Raw genomic sequence first — 27,342 nt, 5'->3', positions numbered from 1 at the left:
CTCTAGGAATGCAATGGCCAATAGATCAATCTTTGATTAAACTAGTTGATGGTGTACCAAGAAACGACAAAAGAAATTGGCAACAACTAATCGACTTAGTTAGACAAGCTTAAAAGAAAACAATCAATACAACAAAGATTTGAACATAGAGGAAAACTTAAGAGAAACCATCCAAATAATTAAAGATTCACCAGCAACTGGCCAATTTGAACATGTAGAGCCTGTTACTGTAGACAACATTTGCGACCAGTATACAATTCACCCACTACACTCAAAAGTGACCAATGCAGATGCATTAGAAACATATCAAATGCAAACATAGACATACAATACACTGCAGACAATTCCACTGCAGTTGCAAGATATGTCACAGACAATCTTACCAAAGCTGAGAAAATAGAGCTAAAAGACCCCTGGGATGACAAATCATCTCACAAAACACTGTCACAAAAATTGTACAGCGTTGGTATAAAAATGCTTTACCATAGAGAATGCTGGTGCTACAAAGCTCAGATCGTTTAACAGGTACATGTAAAATCTGAAGACATGTTCTTGCTAATCCTTGGTCCAGCTGCATCCCGAAAAAGAGTACTAAAATCCTACCAAGAGATAGAAACAATAGCCACAAATGATCCCAACAGCCAGGATATTTTAGAAAAACAATGTAATTGACGCATACTACCCAAAGAGAAGTACGGCTTTGGAAAGAATGTGCTTGTATGACATAGCCCAAAACCACTCCTACAAAAACAATGTCACACCAGATGAGACAACTCACAAATATTCAGTCTCAACTTCTGAAGGAAGCCTAGTAAAACTTACCAAACCCAGCCAAATTAATCATATAAAGTTATCATTTAAATCTCCACAACAGAGAGAACTGTATTAAATGGCACTACCACAACTTTTTAAACCTTGGAGAAAAGAAAAGAATTATTAGGTGAGTATGACTCATTTGAAACTGCATTCAAAACAAATGAAAGCAGTATAACACATGCCAATTTCAAACAATACAAATAAATGTTGGACAATGAACGCCAAGAAGAGGAAGAAATTGAAGCTCAACTAGATAAAGACACTCATGAAGGCAGTCACACTTCCCTCAAAGGAAGCCAAGAACCTCTTAGAGAAACACACATTCTAAAAGAAGCAGAAACAACGCAGACTGAGTTACAAAATGTCATGTGTCAATATGAACAATCCGAAGAATAGTTGTCAGTGCTCAAATCACAGCTAAATGATTAACAACTCACCATTTATCTAGAAGTCACTAAAGAAATTGAACATGGTGTTAAACTAGAATGTGTAGCTGTAAAAATTATAAACTCCTGCTCCTGTATGTACATGATCAAGCTGGTTCTGGTAAAACATTCTTAATTAAAATAATCAGCACATTTCTATAAACAACCTTTTGACAGTTGTTACAGCCCCCACAGGTTTAGCTGCCTATAACATAGGAGGTGTAACATTACACTCCTTCTTCTAGTAAAATACCAAAATAAATGAGAATACTACAAATTATCAGTAGAGGCTGCTACTATCGTATGCAGAATGCTGAAACAAATTAAAATGCTCCTAATAGATGAGGTAAGCATGGTTTCCAACCTCATGTTGGCTTTATTCACCTCAGAAATCCTAAAAACTGACTACGAACAACTGTTTGGAGGAAAACATGTTATTGTTTTCAGAGACCTTCTACAGTTAACACCAGTACATTGTCAACCTATTTTCAAAACATTAGGACACAGAAAATGCAGCAACACACTCGGCAGCATTGGAAATGTAAATTGCTGGCAACATTTTCAGTACAGACAACTAACGCAAAGCATGCAGTTAGTATAGGTGAGGTCTGCAGACCACCTATACTAACAATTTAAAAAGCATTTGAACTGGTCTGCTTACAAAAGATGCTAAATCCATCTTAAATACTAGACTAATCCATGAGATATCTATTTATTTATTCAAAACACATCTGCTCCGTATGTCATGGACAAATGAACTCAACAAAATCTAAAATGCATGTGTTTAATGTTAACCCTTGCAAGCTGTAGTCAATGCAACAAGACTATGCATACTGCATATCAGCTTCAGAGATAAACTAGACTACCTACGTGTCAACAAGCAACCGCTAGTCTCAATACCTTAGAAAAATCTATCTCCAACACAGCTGATTTTCGAAAATATTAACTTTGGGCCTAAACAGCAGAGTAATTCTAAAAATTAAACTTGATGTAGAACAAGGTTTAGTTAATGGGGAAATTGGTACAGTTCTTGGCTTTCAAACATATCCACACAACAACAATCAGTTTGTCAACATTCACTTCTTACAGAAGTTAAAACAATAGGCCGCACAATAGCACTTGTGCTTCTTTTCAAAGACATATACATATGCAGTGAACAATTTTCTCTTTCTCTTGCATATGCTGTCACTAGTCACAAATCACAAGGTCCATCCCTAGAACATGTATTTATATTTGCAACACATTCTTTACGGAAGGTATGAGTTATGTAGCACTTTAACATTGGTTGTTTACTCAATAGTCTATTCCAAGTTAACGTTGATGCAAACACAGTCAACCCTGACATACTTTGCATCCTAGAATACAACAGGCTCCGTGCACTGTACTCTGCGATCTAGATATGAACCCTGTACCTCAAAAAATAAAACCTTTAAAAAGAAAACTAATGCAAACAGAATCTACAACAGATCCACCAACAATACAGCTAAAGAAATAACAACCAACTCCTTCTCTATCAAATAATACAACCATAAAATGGTCTACTACAAACTCAACTGCACATTCATCAGAAACGAAAGAGTTAAATATCTCTTCTCCAAAAGATTCTGCTGGCCCATCAAATGATGCAGGCACACAATTCTCGGGTACATTTAAAATCAGCAACACAACTGTAGTAAATTGCTATGCAAATTACTGGCTTTTTGCTCAGCAACTCTAACTTACACCTCAGCTACCACTTAATTCACTCTGCTGTCCACTCTTTTTGTATTTATGTCTGATCTGCTTGACCTTGTAGATTAGCTATCTGCCACATCTCTGGCTTCTGTACTTTCTTCTCTATACATGCGCTGTGACAACTGTCCTGTATGTATTACCATTGTTGTCATGCTGACCAATCTGTAACCTGGTCTTCAGGCTTTTTGCTGCTTCTTCCTTGTAACTGTACCTGTAACAAATCAACTATGCGTAAGCGCCCAGATACCTCAGGGTTAGGTGCGCTCTATAAATAATAAACTAAACTAAACTAAACCAAATGTAACAAACAATCTTCTCTTCCAATTGCTGGCAATTGTTCATAACATTTACTTAAATGTCTTGGAACAGTTGTGTTTGCAAAGGCTCATCCTTCATAGACATGCCACAAAACATCCTGAAAGAATTCACAGTGTCTTTTGTATAACGCAAGAATTTAACTAGTGTGTAGGAATGGTGACATTTACCATAAACACACAGCAAGATCCACACAAATTCCTAATGTACTGGAAATTATGTATAAATTGAATCTTCGAGATTTCATACACAGGGAAACATACATGCATTCTCTGCAACCATGTTTCACAAGAGCACATCCGTAATTAATGATTTCTATATGTTTCCATACCAAATTGTGAATCCATTCCATTTCACCAGCTTCTGCAGAATGCAAATCAAGGCATACATACCTTTATTGCAATTCAGACACCGTTCCAGTATACAAATCAACTCACATAGCCAGAATGTCATACTAATACTTCTTAAGTACAATGTAGATGGTACCAAAAATAACTGTAAGCTTACAAGCTTCACACACGGCCAAGTATCGCTTGACAGGAAAACCTTCACAACAGTAGGCATAATATACCACACTGGTGCCACAACCACTTCAGGGCACTATACTGGATATGTCAAAAAAGAATGAGTTGGTTTGAATGTAATGACACCTCAGTTACTCCAAAACATAGGTTACCAGCAAATCTAACAAATGCTTACTTAATATTCCTTCAACCCAAAATGTACTCACTAAACTGTAACACAATAAACAGTTAAAATACACGAACAGGTATCTAACTACAAACATAATACTCCAATAGTACTTTTAAAAGTCAAGATATTTAGTATACGCCAACAGGTAACTAACTCCTTAAAAAATACCCTTTATTGGTCCTAAATTGGATTTAGCCTTGACAAAACAGACCCTGATCACCCTGGTAATTGCGGAATGTTACAAGTTAGCAGGCAAAGACCCGCTGGAAGGTTTGAGAACACATTCTACAAGGGGCATGGCAACATCCGCTGCTCTTCAGAGGTGTTCCGGTGGACCTATGGTCGTCTGTTCACACTTTTGTAAAACATTACTGCTTTGATTTATCTTCCAATCAAGGACATACTGTTACCATATTCTTAAATTGAAGCACCTAGATGCCCCTGTGTGTTTTGCACTACATAAATAACAAAATAAACAAATAATAATAAATAAATAGAAGTACAGTATTTTTAATCGGGTAATATTGGTCAGTAAAATAATGAATGTAAGGCTATCAGAATATTGACTAATTTTAAATTGGAATTAATAGCTAACAATACAAGACTTACTACACACTTGTGTTAGTACAAACAATACATATGAAGAACCACAATACATAGAAATCTGAGGTACATACATAGAAACTCCAGTAAGGAGGAAAAATAGAAGATCACCAGAAAATGACAATAAGATTAAGGTTTATTATAATGTACACAAATGCATTCTCTGTTTGAAGCATGATTATTTGCCAAAGAATGTGCACCATGTGCTGAGGCCAAACCCTAAGGAAAGTACCTTAACAACCTAGGACAAGGTAAACGTCTAGATATAAAGAACCTTCTCAATTTTAAAATTCGTACTGTTAATGAAGAAAAACAACTGGCCTGGATATGTCAGTGAACAGAAACAAGTGACCCAGATAGGTGATGTAATCAGTGATGCCATGAATGACATTTGTGATGTCACCTTTGATGTCCTGGGTGTTAGTCTTAGCAGTGCATGCTGTTGGCGTGAGTTATGGTTGCTTAGCTTACCATAACTGCCACATTTCTGGGGGTTTTCGATTACATTCCTTTAACAAAGATGCTTCCCTGAATTTCATAGGTTTTCTGTTAGTGCCACTTAAGCATAACGTCCCTTTAACAACGTATTTACGTTTTTTCACTAAAAATATATGATTATGGACAGAAATGTATGTTCCATGTGCCCCAACAGACCAGAGGTGCCCATGATCTATCCCAGAACCGATCAGCATCCATTATGTTCAATAGTAGATCATAGTCAAAATCATGGACAAACCATAGACTTCCATGGATGTTGCTAATGCTTGACCATGGATGTACCATGAACACCAACCAGTATTTAGTCAATTAAATTAATAATGGAGATGTTTGCGGTTGTAGAAGATGTGAGGAAGGGGATGGCTGCCATAGCAGTGCCTTCCTTTTGTTAGGTACCTCAGAAGCATCATCTGACTGACTCACCTCTTCACCAATCCAGCATTTCTGCATGAGCATCTTCTGGCTCCAATTTTTCATTACTAATACATCTCTTTAAGCCCCTTTTTTGTAGTAGAAATTGTGTACTCTGTGGTTCTTAGTCAGGTTTTTTCCACTCCTTTGTGTCTGATATTGACGTTAATCTGTTTTGATTCTATTATTTCTTCATTTGGCTTCCAAGTCCTTACTTAAGTCATTTAGAAACAGAGGCTGGTGAATGTGCATATTTATCGGATATCCTCTACAAGAAATCTGCATGTGCCTTTCTCTAATATAAATGTTCATGGTCGCAAAATGGTATAGGCTCAATAGAGGAAAGAGGGAGGTGATTATATTTTGGGACAAGTATAACCACTTAGTCACCCGTTTTGGAAGAACTGTATCTGCAAATGCATAGATCCAGTTAACATGGTATGCAATTTTTTGCTTTCTGCTTGGTAACGTCTTTTTTACTATATTAATGGAAACATATCAGCACTATCTTCTAGCTGCCTAGCAACCCAGAGCAATGTGTTTGTTATGATTGTATCCAGAGCTTTCCACTGCTCCCTATTTTTTGGTCATTGTGTGTCTCCCTAAGTGCAAGAAGGTAGGCTTAGATGTAGGTTCTTTTATCACTGTGCCAACGGAATCGAGCTGCATCACACTCATGGTGCCCTATACGAAACATATTTGGATCTGTTTGTATTGCTGCACGGAGGACAACTGGTCTAGTATTTGGATTCCAACTGCTCCCATTGTTGACAGACCCAAGATTTGCTTTGCATTTGGCTGGTCCTTTCTGGAAGTAGGAATATGAACTAAGCAATGATAAAGTGGAAGCCACCCAGAGTAGTATCCGTGGTTAACATTAATTCCTACCTTTCCATTTATCATGTGTTGTGTTCATTTTGAATCTCCCTAAGTGGACATTGCTTTTTCCCAGACAGCAGTCCCTGGCTCACTATGTGCAGAGAATCAAGCTGCTTCTGAAGAATCCCAAAGTGGGAAAAACATGTGGGGTTGACTGTGTATGCCTGAGGGGAAGGACCTGGCCTAGCTATAAAGCCTGGACTGCCCCCTTTAGTAGCAGGACAAAGCCTGATATGTTTATGGCTGGTCCCCTTCTGTAATGGCACAGACTAAAAAGGATAACATGGAAGCTGCTTAGACCATGATGTGAATTGCCTAGGTACATTATGCATCTATATATGTTAAGGCCTGCAATCAGCAGTGATAATGGCGTATACACTTCTGAGCTATGGACAGTTGGAAACCTGAGTTAAAAGTACCCAAGTTCTCTAATAATCATCAAGATGGATCCGTTTTAATATAGGGGCACCCTAGCTTGGCCATGCATTGACATGGGTGCATCACATGATATAATGCAATGTACATGGCTATGTCATCGCTTAGGTGAAATATAAATCAGTAAAATTCACGGCAATTAGAACGCCGGTCTGCCAAGCGGCACCAAAATGTTGAGGTGCACACAAGAGGCAAGTAAGGTGAGCAAGCGCTACACGGTATAGCCTAGATGATTCCAACAATTTTAGAACATCCTTAATCATAGAAAGGTCATAGAGCGACCTGGGTAAAGATTAAATAGTGCAAGGGCTCTGAAAGACTGTGTTTGAACTTATGGTTGTATACATATTCATAGGTTACCATTGAAAGGTTATGGCATGTGTGAGATGATTTTTCCTACACGAGGACAAGAAAAAGGAAGTGTTTCTCCAAGTGTAGAAGACACATCATTATCGATGTGGTGCCGCAATTGCATGTGACATGAAGGCGGTCATGTGTATCTACAAGATTTTTGGTTGTGTAGCTATAGTGCACAGAACATGCATTCAAACTATATTGATTAGGTCATATTTTATATGTATAGGATTTCAACCCGCGGTGTGAGATGCCGAAATTGATCTCAGCATGAAATGAGCTTGTGATTGTTGGCTGCTTAGCAGCCATACCTTGGTAGAGAGTAGTTGGGCCCCAAGCTTAGTATTAAGTAAGAATATACCTATGGACGTGGTATGTTCACTACGTGACAGACATATGGGGATTGTAGTGTTTTTGATACTTTCTCAGACAACGCATGACCAGTCAATCTATGCTGTAAAGCAGATCAAAACAATGGCCTTCTCCAGCTGGAAATAAAAGTCTAAGGTAGGTAAAGTGCTTAGGAGTGAGTTGAATAATCTGTTACATAGAATATTTCACCTCACAGGGATTCTTGTTCTTGTTTTCTCACACAGAATGGAAGTCCGTTTACACTAAAAACTGAGAGAAGAATAATACCTGTTGACACAGAGATACCTCCTCCTGATGATGACCAGACTGTATTATTGAGGAGGACCCTTAAGGATGGGCAGATCTTCTTGTAAAGGCCGAAACATTCTGTGTTGACATGTGTTTTAGTATCAATATCCTTTGACTTTGGGAAACTTGCAAAACCATAGTGAGAACTTTAGAACCACCCTTTTGACAGCAACTGGGTGTGGGTGCAGAGCCACCATATCCAAATTAAAGAAGTGTTAATCATTATTAAAATGATTTTGGAATGGTGACCTGAGATGGCATCATGTCCCCCCGAATGGTGAATTATAAATGTGTATTACATATCTCAAAGTGCTTGATTCACACTTGAATACTAGACCCTTTGCACTTTATGTATGTTTTGCACTCATTGGCCATTTTGAACTTTCGCCTTTGCTGCTACTGTCTGAAGAATTTTTGTTTGCTGGAGAATGTTTTGGGAAATCTTTTTTAACAATTTGTTGGAAGAATAACATGTTGGTATGGTTTGATATGGTTTTAATGGCATCATTAATGGCCCTGAAGACCAGATCACCTTTAAAGCAATGAACATTGTCCATCGCTGTATATATGGATCAGCACCCTTATACCTAAAAAACAAATAACCACATACAAACCTTGCCACATCTTAAGATCCAAGGCGCAAGGTTGAAATGAACTCACTCCAAAAAAGCGAATGGACTTGGACGAACATTCCCTACCAAAGCGGCATCTAAGTGGAACGAGCTCCAAACAGCCTAAGACTAGAATCTAACTACCTATCCTTTAGGATGAAACTGAAGATACTGTTGTTCAAATAAAGGACCTGCATACATACTAATGTCCATGTAATGTAATTTACTCAGAACCAGTAATCTTACTCTACTGTCCTGTCACATTTATGTTGTCCTTGTCTTCATGTAATGTGCCCTGATGCCTGCGGGCTTCAGCGCTATATAAATAAATAAATTAATTAATAAATAAATTCAAATCATCAATGGCATTTGTGATGTCATCTTTCATTTCATTGGTGTTAGTTTTAATAGTGAATGGTGGTGCTATGAGTTATGGTTGCTTAGCTTACCACTGGTGAATTTCTGGGGGTTTTTGGTTTTACTTGTAACCACAATGTCCCTTTAACAAAGTTTCTTCATTGAATTTCATAGGTTTTTATTAGGTTTTTTATTATTTATTTAACAATGTGTTGGAAGAATAAAATGTTGGTATGGTTTGATGTCATCTTTCATTTCATGGGTGTTAGTTTTAGTAGTGAACAATGGTGGTATGAGTTATGGTTGCTTAGCTTACCATAACTGGCACATTTCTGGGGTTTTTCGGTTTTACTTGTAACCACAATGTCCCTTTAACAAAGTTTCTTCATTGAATTTCATAGGTTTTTATTAGTGCAATTTACCATAGTGTCCCTTCAACAATGTTTTTACTGTGAATTTCATTGGTTTTTACCAGTGCACGCTAATTTCCTACAACTTACTAATATCATATTTACCCCCACATAGCAACATTTGTGTCCTATGTACAAAGTTTGACTTTAAATCTCTCCCATTCCCCACATTCTAGCATAATGTTTAACACTTCTATACACTTTTTGCAACTTTTTCAACTGTTTTTGTGTTTGTCAATGTCCTTGAATGTCTGACGTCATCGCTGACTTTTTCGGACAGTGTCACGTGACCACTTGCACGCTCGTGGGCATGATGACATGTCCGCAAATGCGTGCACACTTCATTCAGTTCACAACTGCATTTTCTGCTCATCTAGGAACTTCAAAGCTCAAAATGTACCCTTGCATAGCACCTATACCTATTCTTACTCGTTATCCATAAACATTCTAGCACAGAACATGTACTTGGAAGAATATTAGCAAAACTGTTATTATCTTAAAAATGACATCAGCTATTGCCATCCTTCTCCCCCAAGAGCCACCACTACCACTAGCTTGAGGACCTACACAACAAAAATGTGCAGTAATTCAAAAGACAATGACCAGGACCAAGAAGATGAGGTTGGGTGTGTCAATTCTTTAGCACTGTTGGGAATGTACCTAAGGCTAAAGCTAACAAAGTGAAATGCACTGAGCGTTGTACTCAGTCCCGGACTACCTGGCCAGTACTTGTAACGCTCACCTGATTCCCGCAGAGGTGCCGGTCTTGACTGGGTGAATGCCGTATCTTCAAAGGTGATGTGTAACACACGGTTGGCTCTTTGGGCTGGACCTCTGTGCACTGTATGTCTGACTCGAAGAGTAAGATGTCTGCAGATAGAAAATATGGGATTAATGAACTGGGGTTATTGGGTGCCTCTCTCCTCTTCCCTTTCTCTTCTCCTGTAGAACCCCAAAGGTTAACACCCTCACCTTAGGTAAGTGAACGCCGAGCTCTCCATCTGCCTCGGGGCAGGGTGCCGTAACCAGTTTCTTCACTGGATAAGGGTGCAGGCCTCTTGACCTCAGATAACTGCTGTCCGTTGTTAACTGCACGAACGGTAAGTTCTGGGCACTTCAAATGTCTTAAAAGTCTTTTGTAATGATATCTCTTGTTTTGCAGGGTTCCGGCGAAGGCGGATGGCGGGCTGATGAGAGTTGAGGATCGAACCCGCGTGAGGAATAGAAGCGCCTGGAAGCACGTAAGTAAGCGCTTGTAGCCTGCTTCACGATGCGCACTAACTGTCCCTTTTATCTTGCAGGTACAAGTTCGGAGCTTTAGAGAAGCTGAAGGGTGCTGGAATACCCACTGGATTCCGCGTGGGAAGGAGTAATGGCACGTGAGTAATAAAGTTGCCCAATGTCTTTAAACGCACCTTCTTTTGTCTTTCAGATGCGGGATGCAGCGCCGAAGGCCTCCGGAGCGTGCAAAGAGCTGGTAAGCTTTTGTCTTTCAGATGCCGGAATGCAGTGCGAAGACCTCCGGAGCATGCGAAGGGTAGGTAAGCCTTTGTCTTTCAGATGCCGGAATGCAGCGTGAGGCGTTGGTGACAGCCGATGGACCAGGTAAGAGATGCGCTGCCACTGAAGACCGTAGTGCTAACCTGTTCTTTCTTTGTCTTTACAGGTGCTGCTGAAGACTGGATTCCAGGATGGTAAGCCTTTGTTCCCTTAGGCCCAGGATCAGAAGCAGAAGACACGATGAGCGTTCTGCTGCAGAGAATGCAGAATAACGCAAAGCAAGATTCATCCATCGGGTGTGGTTTAAATAGCCTCCTCCTGTAGTGCTTAGGTATCTCCTTCCACAGCCACGCCTAGGTAAGAAAAGAGTTCCTGCTTTCCAGAAGAGTTCCAGTGTTCTGAACCTAGGGAGTGGCTCCTGCCCCACTCAACAGGAAAAGTAGTCCCAAACAGAAGAGGATCAGGGGTTCAACTGGCAGGTAAGTAAGCAGCATGGTCTGCTGCAGGTAAGTCCACCCAAGCATTATGAGCCCGGCGCTTCCAGCGCTGGGACTGGGCATCTTTATGAGCCTGGTGCCACTGGCGCCAGGACAGGGTCCAAAAGGTCCCAATTGGGACTGGCTGGCACTCGGAACCAGGGTTATGGGTCTGCTTCCAAGGGAGTCGGACAAGTCCTGATCTTTTGGAAGCAGAGATCATGACAGTACTCCTACATGACCACCTCCATGAGCCTTCACACCAAATCCAACTACTGCAATGCTCTTAGAAAGGTTGTTCCTTTCTTAGCAAGTACTAGGCTGTCTTCCTCCACCTCATCTTCCTCAATCAATACTGTAACCACACTGCCTACTTATGTGGGCCACAAAATCCCACCAGCATGAGAAACACTGCCCCCTATCTTAGATGTAACACATGCGCAAGATCTTCCCCTTTCCACCTGCCCCTCCATATTGGTAGTTGGTGTCTCTTCCCTCATTTCCCCCACCTTACCTTCTGACGTCACCTGCAAAAAAAAAGAAACACCTCAAAAAAGGTTCCTTTAGGAACCCCCGTTCACAGTAAAGAAATAGAACTAAAAACATAACCTTATAGACTCCATCTACTTTACATTTCGGAGTAAAGTAGTTAGAGTCAATAAGATTTTCCATTGTTTCCATTACCATTTTCTGTTGTGCTTATGGAATAATGGACAATTATATACTAGAGAAAAATATAAAGGGACAGAAATTAGCATACAATAAGGACCATAATCAATTGACCTTTATAACTATCCACAGTCCCTTTTCCATGTCATGGATAATTAAAAGACCCGAATGACACGTGCACACCATCACACAGGGCAACCCTTCTACTCTTTTTAATTTTATATTTGTAACACTCCCTCAATGCCTGCTTTCAAACAGTCACACATCCATCCACCAATCACTTCAAAAAACTGTAGATATAACCCTATGGCCATATTAATCTTCCACACACCAACTACCACTTAACAATCTTCTATAAATCTTTTGCCTCTGCATTTCCCTTACCTATACAAATAGATTCTACACAGTGCTCCTATAAATACACATATACATTGTGCAGTGAGAGAAGTGTATAAATAGAAGGAGCAGTATGGATGGGCAAGTGCTCATGAGAACCCAGGAGGGAAATGACAAGTGATGTCAAGGTGGGATGCCACTGGCTAAATACTGGAGCAGTTGAGTCCCAAGGGTGGGATGCATCTTAACAGTAGCATCCCTTTAACAAAAATGGGTCTGACATCTTAATAGGTTTTTATGAGTGAAAATATTTTGTGGTGTTACATCACGGTGTATAAGTTATTAATAAGTCCTCTTTTCATGTATATGAAAGAACTATAAACCTCCTTTAAGAAACATAGTTTTGCAACATATACTTTTGTCTGTCATTATCAGCAGTGCATGCTGGGGATGCAAATCATCGTTCAATTGCCTACGGCATAAGGCTCAACCATGAACGCACCCCAACCAAACCACCCCTATTTTTCACTGCACCTACCCTGCATCATAACTCAGTGTCCACTATACCCTAAGAATGTAACCAAAGGGGGCAAATCCTAATCCAGGGGGCATGGGCTTCAGCCATGCTGCATTCCCCAATAAGCAAATCAGAGAAAGCAATTGTGTTTGGCGAGGGACAGGCCCTCTACCCAGACACCAAATGTATATCACTAGTTTTTCTACTTACATTATTACACTTTGGAAAAATGAAACACAAGACATATTTCCCAAAACATGCTTTCAAGTCCTTGCTAATGTTTGTTGCACAAGTTTGTTGTTATCTAGTCCAACACTTCAAGCTGTAAGCGCAAGCAGAATATTTTGTCCCCTTCAAACCTACCACTTCGTCCATGCCAAATGCCCCAATAAGCAAATTACAGGACACATGTCTCCTTGCTGGTCCATTGCCCAGACACCAATGTTATATCCCTGTGTGGAGTAATTACATGTTCACACTTTCAAAAAAAATCACCACATGGCATATTTTCAAAACCATGCTTTGAAGTTGTTTCTGATTCATTCAGCACTTCATGTACCCTCAAGCAGACTTTTTTCCCCATTCAAGCCTATCCCAATTTCAAAAAACGTTACCACATAGTCGGCTCCTGGTGGCCATGCCCACTTTAACCCCATTGCTGGTTCCTCGTGGTCATGGCTTTTCACCAGCTCTGTAATGCAGAAATTGGCATAGATGTCCTCGAATATCTCTGATGTTCACAAACTTCACAAGACTGCCCCGGACATCCAAAATGTTTGCAGACATCAGAGTTGAAAAAACACCCTTTTTTGGGCTTGTTAGGGCGATATCCCATCACATCCTCATCACCCCTCACCTCCCCAGAGATTGTTTCATTAGTTTGACAAGTACAATGTTGTGTTATTTAATCTGTTTTCACTGCAGTGTTCGCGGACAACAGTGGCTGTCAGCGAATCCAACATGGTGGGCGTTTCCAAAAATCTGATGCACTTCACGATTTTCATCATCCAATCAGCGTGCATGTCCGATGTCCGCGGACATCACGCCACTCTCTGGGCCAACCGGAGGCCCTTCCAGGGACCGAACAGGGAAGTGAGTCTGTGGACTGAACCAAGATATTACAATTTATTTGTACCTACTGTCTGGCTGTTTTTAAAAACAACTACCAGACAGAATTTCATCAAATTTACAAAAGCAAGCTTTTGGGAACAAGACGCTGTTCCTGCTGCAAATTCGGTGAAAATTGGTCCAGCGGTTTGGGCTATAGGCGTGATCAAATTTGTTTTACATTGCGTCTATGGGGAAAAAACACACGCCCTTTAACTTTGCCCCCTGCATGAAATCTCACCATATTTCAGAAAATCAGTCTGATGGTGGCATATACTTTTTTTGCCAATTTTCAGGAGGAGCCAAGTTATAAGCTGACCAAATAGTGCTCTTCCTATGGGTTGAGCAACCTAACTACAAATACAGGGCCTCTTCCGCGGGCCCTGTAATATTGGAATTTGCTGGACAACACTGCAGTTGAAATGCCCATTCTAGGACGGACACTAATGCTCAGCGAATCATTTTTCCTTCTACTTCTGACCAAGCATCTGAAAAGACAATAAAGAAAATGATTGTGTGGCGATTGATAATCAGATAATTGTGCCGCACAAAACGGCATATTGCAGCGCGATTACAAATTTCAGTAACATCCTGGTTAAGATCCCAAGTTCTGAAGAGTAAGAAAAACAAGCACAGATTTTCTGTTGATGCCGCTTCTCTGTTGACCTTCATTTCTGATAAAGCATGTATTGTATGTCTTTATGAAACATTTTAAACAGGCATTTTCAGGCCTCCAATGGTAAACGTTCCATTTGCAAGCTCTAACCTACCTTTAGAGCTGAGAGACCTTCTTGGCGGTTGTCCCCTTTCTATACTTTGTAATATATAATTTAATAAATAACTTGGCTCCTGTTCTCACAGGAGAGTGTTCTGGGTTTGTTTTCTTTGAGTGGTGCTGACAGCTGTCTGGAGTTTGGTCAAGGACTCTTAAAGTTGATGGGTTCCAGTCAGTCCATTGTCTTAATCCTATGTTGAAAGCTTGGACTTTACAGTTGTGCTGCATGTGGTTTGTAATGTCTAGGAAATCAGATGCCAATGGGCCCTCTTCTGGGTGAAGATGTGCCAGGATTGCTTTCCTTTGTTCTCGCTACAGCTGTTGGTTGATTCTGTGCTTTTGGAAGATGTCAGTTGTTCCAGGGGTTTGGCGCGCACCAGGGGTGATGCTTGGTCTGGTAAATATCCGGGTTACACCAATGTCGGGACTGTCAGGACTCAGACCTAACTAGCCTTTTGGTTGCGTAGCCCCTGAGCTTCTATCCGGGGCTACCAGCAAAAGACCCAGGGCTATAGTAGCCTAAGCTGCCCCCTGGCAATGCCTCTGGTGCCCACCTACTTTTGTTTTTAGTCACTCTAAGAGGGATCAAGCCAGGAGCTGGGCCGCCCTTGATATTCCTGAACAGGCGGAATTTGAGGCAGACAGCCCTTCAAAAGAAGTGCTCTCAAATAACTGCCTCTTCTACGACTTGAGAAATTGGCCAATATCAGGTTTTCAGGCAGGTGCACTATTTGAAAAACAGCAGTCTTGTGTTTCCTGTTACGGGCATAGACAGGAGACACGCGCCCCTGGTTGGAGGAAGGTTGTGGATGTGATACAGTTCTGTGATTATTAGGTGCATGCAAAATAGTAGTAAGTGAAGTGTTAACCATCTATCACAGGGAATGCTGTTTGTCAAAACCCCAGACTAAATGATCCTACAGACAATAAAGATTACCCCTGCTATCTGCGCAGGGAGTATACATTCTATTAAAGACTAGGAGGCAAGCATTATGCTTCAACTTCTTTATTACTACTCTCAGCAGTTTCAACAATTTATACAAAAACAAACAACTTCAGAAATGTCCAAAGTGACTTTCTCCTTTTGAACTACAAGTCCCACAGTCTCTGTAGTCCCTTAGCTCCTCAGCTCAACTATGACCACTTCCTGTCCCTGAGCTCCTCCTCTCTTTTACGTGCTCTGAATGTCACTTAATTCCAACTTTTGTCCCGCCAACTGTGCAAAACTTTATCCACTGCAACTGGCTGCCGCTAGTCTCCGGCTGCTTGCTCATAACTTGATCGATAGCAATATTTCCCTCAACTATTCTTCTGCTCCTCTGCTAAGAAAGAATAGAAAAACATACTATAAGGGTGATTTCTATGAATTGTTAACATCTCACTATTGATTATAAACAGTCATAAATATCATCACAATGCATAGTATTCACAAAATCATTCAGGGTGGGAAACTAATGCTCGCCTCTTAGTCTTTGATAGAATTAATACTCCCTGCACAGATAGCAGGGGTAATCTTTATTCTATGGCAAGACTGGAGGCGAGCATTATGCTTGTTCAAAGCTTCCCCAATACTGATGCTGCTATGTTATCTGCTGGCTTAAAGTAAAATTTGTTAAAGGTACGATCATTAGCCCAGTCTGCTGCCAACATAATCTCTTGTAGAGGTGCTCCTGCTATGCACGCTTTGGATGCCATAGCCCCTCTCACAGAGTGTGAACCATATTTTCGCAAATCAATACCTGCTGCTTGCATCACTTCCCTGATCCATCTTGCAATGGTTGCTGTCTTTACTGCGGGGAAAGGACTCCTGCGTGTAATTAGTAATTGGGTAGTACTCGCTGCTCTATTATCCGCTGTCCTAGCTTCGTATTCCCTGATACAACTCGCTACATACCACTTGATATTATTCAGAAAGTACAGGTAGTGAACTGAAGCAGTCCCCATTTTGGTTCTCTGCACTATTGTGAAAGTTACTCCTAGAGGCCCAAAAGTCCTCCTATTAATCTCTAGTGCTCTGACATCTGACACTCTTTTACAGGATATGAGGTAAAGTAATATTGCTAGCATTCCTGACAGCTGCTTGTGAGATAGGTATCTGTCTGTCAGCCAGCTCTCTAGCAGCTCCAAGACTGCGGTCACGTCCCCTAGTGTACTGTACTTGGGCTCCGGCGGTACTTTAAACTTAGCTCCTCTGATGAGTCTAACTACGGCTGTATGTTCTCCTTCTGGCGCTCCTTCGATCGACAGGTGCCCTGCTGAAATGGCAGACCTATACACATCTATTGTGTGGAATGCTTTGCCGTCTTGCAGGAGCTGGGCAAGGAAATTTAGTATGGCCACTACAGGTGCTGAAATGGGATGAACATTTCTCCCTTTGCACCAGCTAGTCCATTTGGCCCAAGCCGCGTCATAGCTCTTTCTAGTGGAAGACCCCAGGATTCTGCAATGAGTTCTGCAGCTTGCATTGAAATGCCTGGCAGTTCCCATTGCTTCCTGATATTCTGCACGCAATGAGCGGGAGTGTCCCTCTCACTCTCAGAGGGTGAAACAACCCAGCTGGGTCTGTGAGTAACCCTTCTCTCTCGGGGAGGATTCTCGGCCGGTCTACTGCCAGCTCCATCAATGTCGGAAACCACACTTGAGATTTCCATAAAGGCGTTACTAGCACTAGTTCCGCTCTCTCCCTCTGACATCTCGCTAGCACTCTGCTCAACATCATGAAGGGGGGAAAGCGTAATGGTGCTCGCCTGAACAGTTCTGTAGAAATGCGTCTGTCCCTTTTGCTCCTGGGTCTAACCTCCATCTGAAGTAGCTGTCTGTCTGCGTGTTGAGGCGAGAAGCAAACAGATCTGTGTGAATTGGACCCCACATCCGATCCAGTATCTGAAATACTGACGGATCCAGCTTCCAGTCGCTGGAATCCGTGAGGTATCTGGAGTTCCAGTCTGCTATCACGTTCAGTGCTCCTGGCAGATATTCAGCTGTCACTGAAATCCCTGTCTGCAGGCAAAAGTGCCACAGATCCTTCGCTAGCTCCGCTAACATCTTGGATCTCGTTCCTCCCATGTGGGTAATGTAACGCACTGCTGATATATTGTCCATCTTCAGCAGAACGCATGACTTCACTTTGCCCCTTGTAAATGCTTTGATCACAAAGGAACCTGCAAGGAGTTCTAGACAATTGATGTGAAGGCTCAGCTCCTCCTCACTCCATTTGCCTCCTGTCTGCAACTCCCCACATCTTGCTCCCCAGCCAAGTCGACTGGCATCCGACTCTATAATCAGATCTGGTCGTCCCCGAAAATGGCACGCCCATTCCAAGCGTCCATATTCTGCAACCACCATTCCAGCTCTGAGATGAATTCCGGGTTTAGTGGTACTGATTAGTGATACTTCAACCCTTGTTGGAGGTGTCTTATATTCAATCTTTGTAATGCTTGATAATGCAACAGACCTGGAAATATGGCTTGAATGTAAGCTGCAAGCAGTCCTACGATTCTTGCAGGCACTTTCAACGAGATCACTTGCTTCTTCAGACACAGTCTGATCTCTCTCTTGATATCTCGGATCTTTCTTGCCAGAAGTTCTAACATAGCTTTCCTTGTGTCTAAGACAAACCCCAGGAAATCCAGTCTCTGTGCTGGCTTGGCATCTGATTTCTCTCTATTCACTAGAAATCCTAGCGATTGGATCAGGTCGAGCACCAAACTTGTCTGATACACTAGGGCCTCTCGATCCTCTGCCAGCAGCAGCAGGTCGTCTAGATATACGATTAACCTTATTCCTTTCACTCGAATTGCTGCCACACTGGTTTCATAAGCTTGGTGAAAGCCCAGGGCGCGGATGCAAGCCCGAAGGGCATCGTCTTGAATTGCCAGAGCTGCTTCCTCCAGCGAAAAGCCAGAAATGCTCTGTAATGCGCCTGCACTGGGACTGTGAGGTAAGCATCTTTCAGATCTAACCGTGTCAACCAATCTCCTTCTCTCAGGCAATCTCTGAGTTGATGGGTGCCTTCCATCTTGAAATGATGGTACAATATCCAACCGTTCAGTTCCTTCAAATGTATTACTGGGCGTACTTTGTCTTTCCTGTACACGAGGAACATATTGCTTATGAATCTGGGGGATTCTGTGCCCCTCTCTATGGCTTCTTTCTGTACCAATAGCGCTAGTTCGCGATCTAGGCACTCTTGTTCTGCTGCGGCTAAGCGCTGCTGGTGGGGGGGGTTGTACCTGTACCAGTGATTAAATAAATTCTATCTGCAGACCTCTCACGGTTTGCAAGATCCAGCCATCACTGGAAAGCGCACGCCAGTTTCCCCAAAATATGCTTGTTCTCCCTCCCACTGGGGGGTAGACAATCGTTCTTACCTGAAGTCTGAAGTGAGTCCTTGCCCTCGGGTGAAGCCTCTGATTCTGCGTCCCCTGGGGTTACGACCTCTGACTGGGAAGAAAGTGTCCTGCTGTCTGTTCTCCCAGCATTGTGCCTTTTGGTTGGGGGGCCTTCTTCCTCCTTGCTGGTGACTGGACAAACGGCCTCTGAAACAGCCGGTCCCGGCAAAAACTCCACTTGGGAAGATTTTCTGTATGGGGGCCTGTGCTTTCTCCAAGGATGTGTATGTTCCTATGAAGTGGCCCATCTCTTTCCCAAAAGTCTCCCCGAACAGCAACCCTTTTGCTGACTCCTCTGCTTCGTAAGACACTAGGTTGCTGAGCTTTGGGTCGATCTTGAGTAAGAGTCCTCCCCTTCTTTCCAAGGCGATGGCGCAATTAGCGTTCCCCAGAAGGCAAACCTCTCTTTGCATCCATCCTACCAAGGCCTCCGGATCCACTTCTTCTCCTGTGTCCCTCGCTCTTTCTGCCAGATCTATGATCTTAGCGAATGGAACTGCTAAATCCAGCACTTTCTCTTGGCAGCTCTTCCAAGATCTATCAATGCCCTTCCGGGGGTCCTTGCTGGTTTTGGAAACAAAAGTGAGCATCTTAGGATCAGAATCTGGGGCCTCTGCTACTTTGCCGGGAAGGTCCGGACGTGGGCATTCTGCTCTAAGGCGTTGTCTCACCTCTTTGTCTAGAGCTTTCCTCAGTCTCACTGTCATATACTGAGTCACCCTGGGTGATGGCTGCCAGTCGGATGATCTCGGGTTCCGGATGCTGTCCGGATCAAACATGTAATTCTGGTCCTCCTCGAGGTATTTCTCTTTGTGGGCTCGTTTACCCCTGCTGGGTTTTACCCATTCTTCCTCGACCGGCTCTTCCACCTCTGGGGTAGAGAGGTCTCCCTCTGCTGGATCCTCTTCCGAGCCCGGGTCTAAGTCTCCTTCATTATCATCCCCAGGAGTGGGGGTCGTGATGTCTGGCACTGACTGACTCTGTAAATAGGTCTCTTTGAGCTTAGAAAAGGAGTCAGCGACCTCCGGGGCCTTCTTAGTTGCCCCATCCAAAGGGCATGCATACTCCCCTTTGACCCTGATCCTGAGGGTCCAGTGGGCGTGCTGTTCGTCCATGTGGTGCTCTCCTTAGGCTTAATAAGCATGGCTTCTCGTGTTTCAAGCCTTTCCTGTAGCGGCCTTACCCCCTGAGCACCGGCATCTACTAGCGAGCTTCCCAGCACCTCCTTGAAGCTGGCAGCTAGATCTAGTGACTGCTCCTCTTTGCTCCATTCGAACTCCGACATTTTCAGGAGTGTGCTGTGTGCCTGTATACCTGAATAGGTGTCTTATGCACGCCCACAGCACTAGTATGTCCTCAATTAATATTCTTCAAATTATTACATCATATATATATATATATATATATATATGTATATATTCAGTGAAAAAACTTTGTTAAAGGGACGTTACGGTTAAGTTGCGCTACTAAAAACCTATGAAATTCAGTAAAAAAAACTTTGTTAAAGGGATGTTATGCTTAAGTTGCGCTACTAAAAACCTATGAAATTCAGTGAAAAAACTTTGTTAAAGGGACGTTATGGTTCCAAGTCAAACCGAAAAACCCTTGAAATTCGCCAGTTATGGTAAGCTAAGCAACCATAACTCATACCACCACCGTGCACTGCTAAGACTAACACCCAGGACATCAAAGATGACATCATAAATGTCATTGACTTGGTGCTGCACCTGCTTCAGCACCACCACCACCCCCTCCACCACCACCACATCCCCAAGGGCCTGAAGAGGGGAACAGGACTGAGGATGCGGAGGAGGAAGAAGAGGATGATGAGAATGAGGTAGAGGAAATCCCTACTACCCGCACTAGACGTGAGTCTTGGGTGTGGCGGTTATTTACCATTCATGGGAATGGTCCTAAGGCTCGTGCGAACCATGTTACCTGCAATGAGTGCAAAATGATACTCAGTCGCGGGAAGCACGGTAACTACAGCTTTCGGACCACTACTATGAAGCGACACCTGAGGTCATTTCACTCTGGGGCTATTCGCAGGGTTGTACCTTGCGAAGAACGTAGCAGGTTGATTTCCTCTACTTCATCCTCTGTTTCTGATCCTGTCACCACAAGGACCACCTCTGTGGGACAGCGTCTTTCTCAACCTGCCTCACAGGCCATACAGAATGCTGATGACCCTTACCTTTCGAGGGTCACAGTTGTATGTATGTGCTGTGACACAGTACTCTGCAGGGGGGAGCAACTTCGGAGTGCTTTTGAGACTATCGTCTCAGAGCACGAGAAGACCTGCTCACTACCCAAATAAAACCCACTCTACATCTTCCTCTCTCAGCTCGCCCTTTCTTATCCCTGTGGTTGGTGTCCCCCCCTTTACCCTCCTTTACCCTCCTCTCCTAGTGTGTCGTGTCTGAAAAACCAAACAAAATACAAAATTACAAAAATAAAAAAAAATAAGGCTCTTTACAGAGCCGCCTTTCCCAGTTAAAAAATAGAAGTGAAAATAAATGAAGCAGGGCTCTTTGTATTTTTTAGAAGTCCGCGGACAGTTCGCGAACATTAAAAAAATTGGGTTGCTACTCCATCACAAACATTGTAATTTTCTCTGGAAAGAAGTGGTGGCTCTGAAAAGAGAGAAATCCAGACGTGGACCCCTTGCTCACTGTTTTTAGAGAGGCAACAGTTTCACCTCACTGATGATGCCCAACAAGGCTGAAACACGTGTATGGGGTTACTGATGGTACTCTTGTTCAGAGGAGAATTGCCTAGCATTTCGGCGCTAGACTGCCCCTGGGCAGGACAAAGGCTGATATGCGGGGAAATTTCTTCTCTGTGAAAAGGACAGTGAGCTAAAGACTTGGTAGAGTCTCTCCCAGGGGTTATTCACCCAAGAACAGGTCATTGGGCTGTGTTTGTGCTGGTAGAGAGATTCCGAGACCCCCCTTTGTTTGCATACATTAACTTTGGGTTTCACCCTAAGTTAACAGGGCAATCCAGACGTGGACCCCTTGCTCACTGTTCTTAGAGAGGCAACAGTTTCACCTCACTGATGATGCCCAACAAGGCTGAAACACGTGTACGGGGTTACTGATGGTACTCTTGTTCAGAGGAGAATTGCCTAGCATTTCGGCGCTGGACTGCCCCTGGGCAGGACAAAGGCTGATATGCGGGGAAATTTCTTCTCTGTGAAAAGGACAGTGAGCTAAATACTTGGTAGAGTCTCTCCCAGGGGTTATTCACCCAAGAACAGGTAATTGGGCTGTGTTCGTGCTGGTAGAGAGAATCCCAGACCCCCCTTTGTTTGCATACATTAACTTTGGGTTTCACCCTAAGTTAACAGGGCAATCCAGACGTGGACCCCTTGCTCACTGTTCTTAGAGAGGCAACAGTTTCACCTCACTGATGATGCCCAACAAGGCTGAAACACGTGTATGGGGTTACTGATGGTACTCTTGTTCAGAGGAGAATTGCCTAGCATTTCGGCGCTGGACTGCCCCTGGGCAGGACAAAGGCTGATATGCGGGGAAACTTCTTCTCTGTGAAAAGGACAGTGAGCTAAAGACTTGGTAGAGTCTCTCCCAGGGGTTATTCACCCAAGAACAGGTCATTGGGCTGTGTTTGTGCTGGTAGAGAGATTCCCAGACCCCCCTTTGTTTGCATACATTAACTTTGGGTTTCTCCCTAAGTTAACAGGGCAATCCAGACGTGGACCCCTTGCTCACTGTTCTTAGAGAGGCAACAGTTTCACCTCACTGATGATGCCCAACAAGGCTGAAACACGTGTTTGGGGTTACTGATGGTACTCTTGTTCAGAGGAGAATTGCCTAGCATTTCGGCGCTGGACTGCCCCTGGGCAGGACAAAGGCTGATATGCGGGGTAATTTCTTCTCTGTGAAAAGGACAGTGAGCTAAAGACTTGGTAGAGTCTCTCCCAGGGGTTATTCACCCAAGAACAGGTCATTGGGCTGTGTTCGTGCTGGTAGAGAGATTCCCAGACCCCCCTTTGTTTGCATACCTATAAATGAAATCTTTCAGATTTCATACATGTGGAAACATACATGCACTCTCTGCAATAATGTGACACAAGAAGAAATCCCCAATGAACGATTCATATATATATATCAATACCAAATTGTGAATCCATTCCATTTCAGCAACTTGTACAAAATGCAAACCATGGTAGATTATGCTCTACCTGCAATTCAGATAATCACTCCACGTTAGTAATACAAACACATAGTAAATACGTAATACTAATGCTTCTACGTTACAATGCAGATGGTACCAAAAACAACTGCAAGCTGACTGGATTCACACATGGTCAAATATCACTTGGTAAGAAAACCTTCACAACAATAGGTATAATCTACCACGCAGGAGCCACAACCAATTCAGGGCACTACACTGCATATATAAAAAAAAGAAATGTGGATGGTTTGAATGTAATGATAGTACCATTACTCTAAAGCAGAGATTACCAGCAAATCTTACAAACGCTTATTTGATGTTCTTAAAACCAAAATTTGATAAATAAACTGTATTTAAACCTTTAAGTAAATTTGTGTTAAAAAATATAAACTGTTAGAATACTCCAAAAGCTATCTAACTGCTCAAAGATTCTACAACAACTAATCAGATAAATGAATACCACTAAATTAGACCAAAAAATACACAGTTAGAATACGCCAATTGGTATCTAACTGTCCCAAAATTATAAATTTGTGTTAAAATAATATAAACTGTTCGAATACTCCAAAAGCTATCTAACAGCTCAAAGATTCTACAACAACTAATCAGATAAATGAATACCACTAAATTAGGCCAAAAAATACACAGTTAGAATACGCCAATTGGTATCTAACTGTCCCAAAATTTAACAATATCCAAATAGATAAATCAAAACCACTAAAATATATTAAAAAATAAACAGTTAGAATAGGCCAATTGGTATCTAACTGCTCCAAAATTGTATAATATCAAAACAAATGAAGAATCTGTTACTGCTCCAAAAAAATACAACAAAGCAAAGTATAAAGCATTAGCCAGAAACAACAAGTGAACACTGAAAACAAACAAACAAATAAACTGTAGCATAACAGAAAAAGTTTTTTTTTTAATCCAACATGGATTTTTTTTTCTCCCACAGACCCAATGATTTTAGCAACAAATACAGAAACTGAGCAAATTGCCAAGTACTCTGATTGTAACTCTACTAAATATGAGGGTCGAAAAAAAATAAAAGTATATTGCTTATACAATGTAATAAGTCATTACAAAATACTAATACTAACATGCTATTTTCTTTTATCACAGAAATGAAGAAGAAAAACATGGACTCCCATTACTGAACCAAACAGTAAGTATACAATAATAAGGACAACCATAGTAGCATATCACATCCATAGTATCTAATACCTTTGTTCCTTATACATTTGTTTTTCACCCAAAGTTATAAGCAAATATGAATGTGATATGCTGCGATGGTTGTTGCCAGAGTCTTTAGTGCATGGGCAAATGGCCATGCACCCAAGACTCTATGCCCTGGCAACAACCACCGCAGCATATCACATCCATAGAGTCAAACATTTCATCTATGATCTATGGGAAACTTTTAATGTCCGCGAACAATGTGAGTGTTCTTAGAACACTTTGAACTTGCCAGCGAACAATACGGACACCGTTTTCAGGACACCCCCTACGAACATTTCAGAACAACGCAATAGTTCTTAGAACACTTTCAACTTAACAACGAACAATATGGACAGCGTCCTAAGGACACCCCCTACGAACATTCCAGGACACCGGGAGTGTTCTTAGAAGCGTCTTCAGAACACCACCATCTTGTTTATTTGCAAACATTTCAGGACACCGCAAGTGTTCTTAGGACACATTCAACTTGACAAAGAACAATACGGACAGCGTCCTCAGGACACCCACTACGAACACTCCCCGGACACCGGGAGTGTTCTTAGAAGCGTCTTCAGAACACCACCATCTTGTTTATTTTTGAACATTTCATGACACCGCGAGTGTTCTTAGGACACATTCAACTTGACAAAGAACAATACGGATAGCGTCCTCAGGACACCCCCTACGAACACTCCCCAGACACCGCGAGTGTTCTTAGAAGCGTCTTCAGAACACCCCCATTTTGTTTATTTGCGAACATTTCAGGACACCGCAAGTGTTCTTACGACACATTCAACTTGACAGAGAACAATACGGACAGCATCCTCAGGACACCCCCTATGAACACTCCCCGGACACCGCAAGTGTTCTTAGAAGCGTCTTCAGAACACCACCATCTTGTTTATTTGCGAACATTTCAGTACACTGCGAGTGTTCTTAGGACACATTCAACTTGACAGAGAACAATACGGAGAGCGTCCTCAGGACACCCCCTACGAACACTCCCCGGACACCGCGAGTGTTCTTAGAAACGTTTTCAGAACACCCCCATTTTGTTTATTTGCAAACATTTCAGGACACCGCGAGTGTTCTTAGGACACATTCAACTTGACAGAGAACAATACGGACAGCGTCCTCAGGACACCCCCTACGAACACTCCCCGGACACCGCAAGTGTTCTTAGAAGCGTCCTCAGAACACCCCCATTTTGTTTATTTGCAAACATTTCAGGACACCGCGAGTGTTCTTAGAACACATTCAACTTGACAGAGAACAATACGGACAGCGTCCTCAGAACACCCCCTACAAACATTTCAGGACACCGGGAGTGTTCTCAAAAACGTCTTCAGAACACCCCCATTTTGTTTATTTGCGAACATTTCAGGACACCGCGGGTGTTCTTAGAACACATTCAACTTGACAGAGAACAATACGGACAGCGTCCTCAGGACACCCCCTACGAACACTCCCCGGACACCGCGAGTGTTCTTAGAACAGTTTCACTTTGCTTGGGAACAAAATGGACACATATTGACTCCTTAGAACACCCCCTAGTCAGTTTATTTAGAACAAATCAGAACACCCGTGATGGCCGCAAACAAATCGAACACAAAAAGAACGTCTAACACATAATAAACACAACTTTCATCCTACCTCATACACTCCCACCCTCCCCAAACACTCCTACACACCAACACACTCTACAAAATACACATTTTGAACAAAGTTTCACCGCGCTGTCCGGGGACGTCCGCGAATCCAAGATGGCGGGCGCTACTGAAAAATCTGACGCACTTCACGCTCCACGCCGTCCAATCAGCGAACACTTTGCATGTCCGCGAACATCACGCAAGACGATTGGCCAATCAGGACACTTTCCGTGGAGCGAACAGGGAAGTGTGTCCGCAAACCCAACACAGATATCACTAATTTTTTTTGACCTACTTTTTGGTAATTTTAAAAAAAACTACTGGACGGATTTTCACCAAAATTGCAAAAGCACGCTTTCGGGACCAAGCCGCTCCTCCTGGTCCAAATTTGGTGGCAATCCGTCCAGCGGTTTGGGCTGTAGGCGCAAGCAAAATTTTTTCCCATTCACTCTATGGAGAGTGAGTATAATGTATACAAATATGAGCATATAGAGGGAAGGTAGAGTAATAAAAATAAAACTATAAGAAAGTGCTGATAACCATAATGATTATCTTCATGCACAGAAAGGATTGCTCTCTTTCAAGCCTGTATCTTCCGCTATGTATATGTTTCATATGATGTGACTGGACCCTAAGTCTACAAATATAGTACCTTTTCAATTTTTACTTCCTGACTGTTACTGAAGAAAACTATGTGGCTTCGATATGTCAGTAAAGGATAAAAAGGGAGAGCCAGCCATGTGATGTCATCAGTGATGTCATCAATGACATTTGTGATGTCATCTTTGATGTCCTGGGTGTTAGTGTTATTAGTGCACGGTGGCGCGAGTTATGCTTGCTTATGTTACCATAACTGCCGAATTTCAGGGGTTTTTCGGTTTACTTTGAGCCATAACGTCCCTTTAACAAAGTTTTTTTTACTGAATTTCATAGGTTTTTAGTTGCGCAACTTAACCATAACGTCCCTTTAACAAAGTTTTTTCACTGAATTTCATAGGTTTTTAGTGCACACCTTAACCATAATATCCCTGACATCATATACATGTAACATAGAACATACTAACCCCCTCGTAGTGATTTTTATGTCTGCGGACTACCGCCATGTCCGCGGACACATCGAAAATCTGAGCGTGGTGAATGTAAATTTAAATAGTGTGCCCCATTTCCCCTTTGAAGTTGGCTCTGAAAAGAGCCATTTTTTTTTTTTTTTTTACAGATGCTAGACAGACACCTGTTATTTTGTATTTTTTTTCTTGATTTTTTTCTTACTTTACTCCTAAAATCTTCACATAACCTTCTCCAA

Source organism: Ambystoma mexicanum, chromosome 5q (genome assembly GCF_040938575.1).
Source record: "Ambystoma mexicanum isolate Mex_15411 chromosome 5q, UKY_AmexF1_1, whole genome shotgun sequence".
Taxonomy (NCBI): domain Eukaryota; kingdom Metazoa; phylum Chordata; class Amphibia; order Caudata; family Ambystomatidae; genus Ambystoma; species Ambystoma mexicanum.
Note: the sequence above shows the minus strand (reverse complement) of the source record.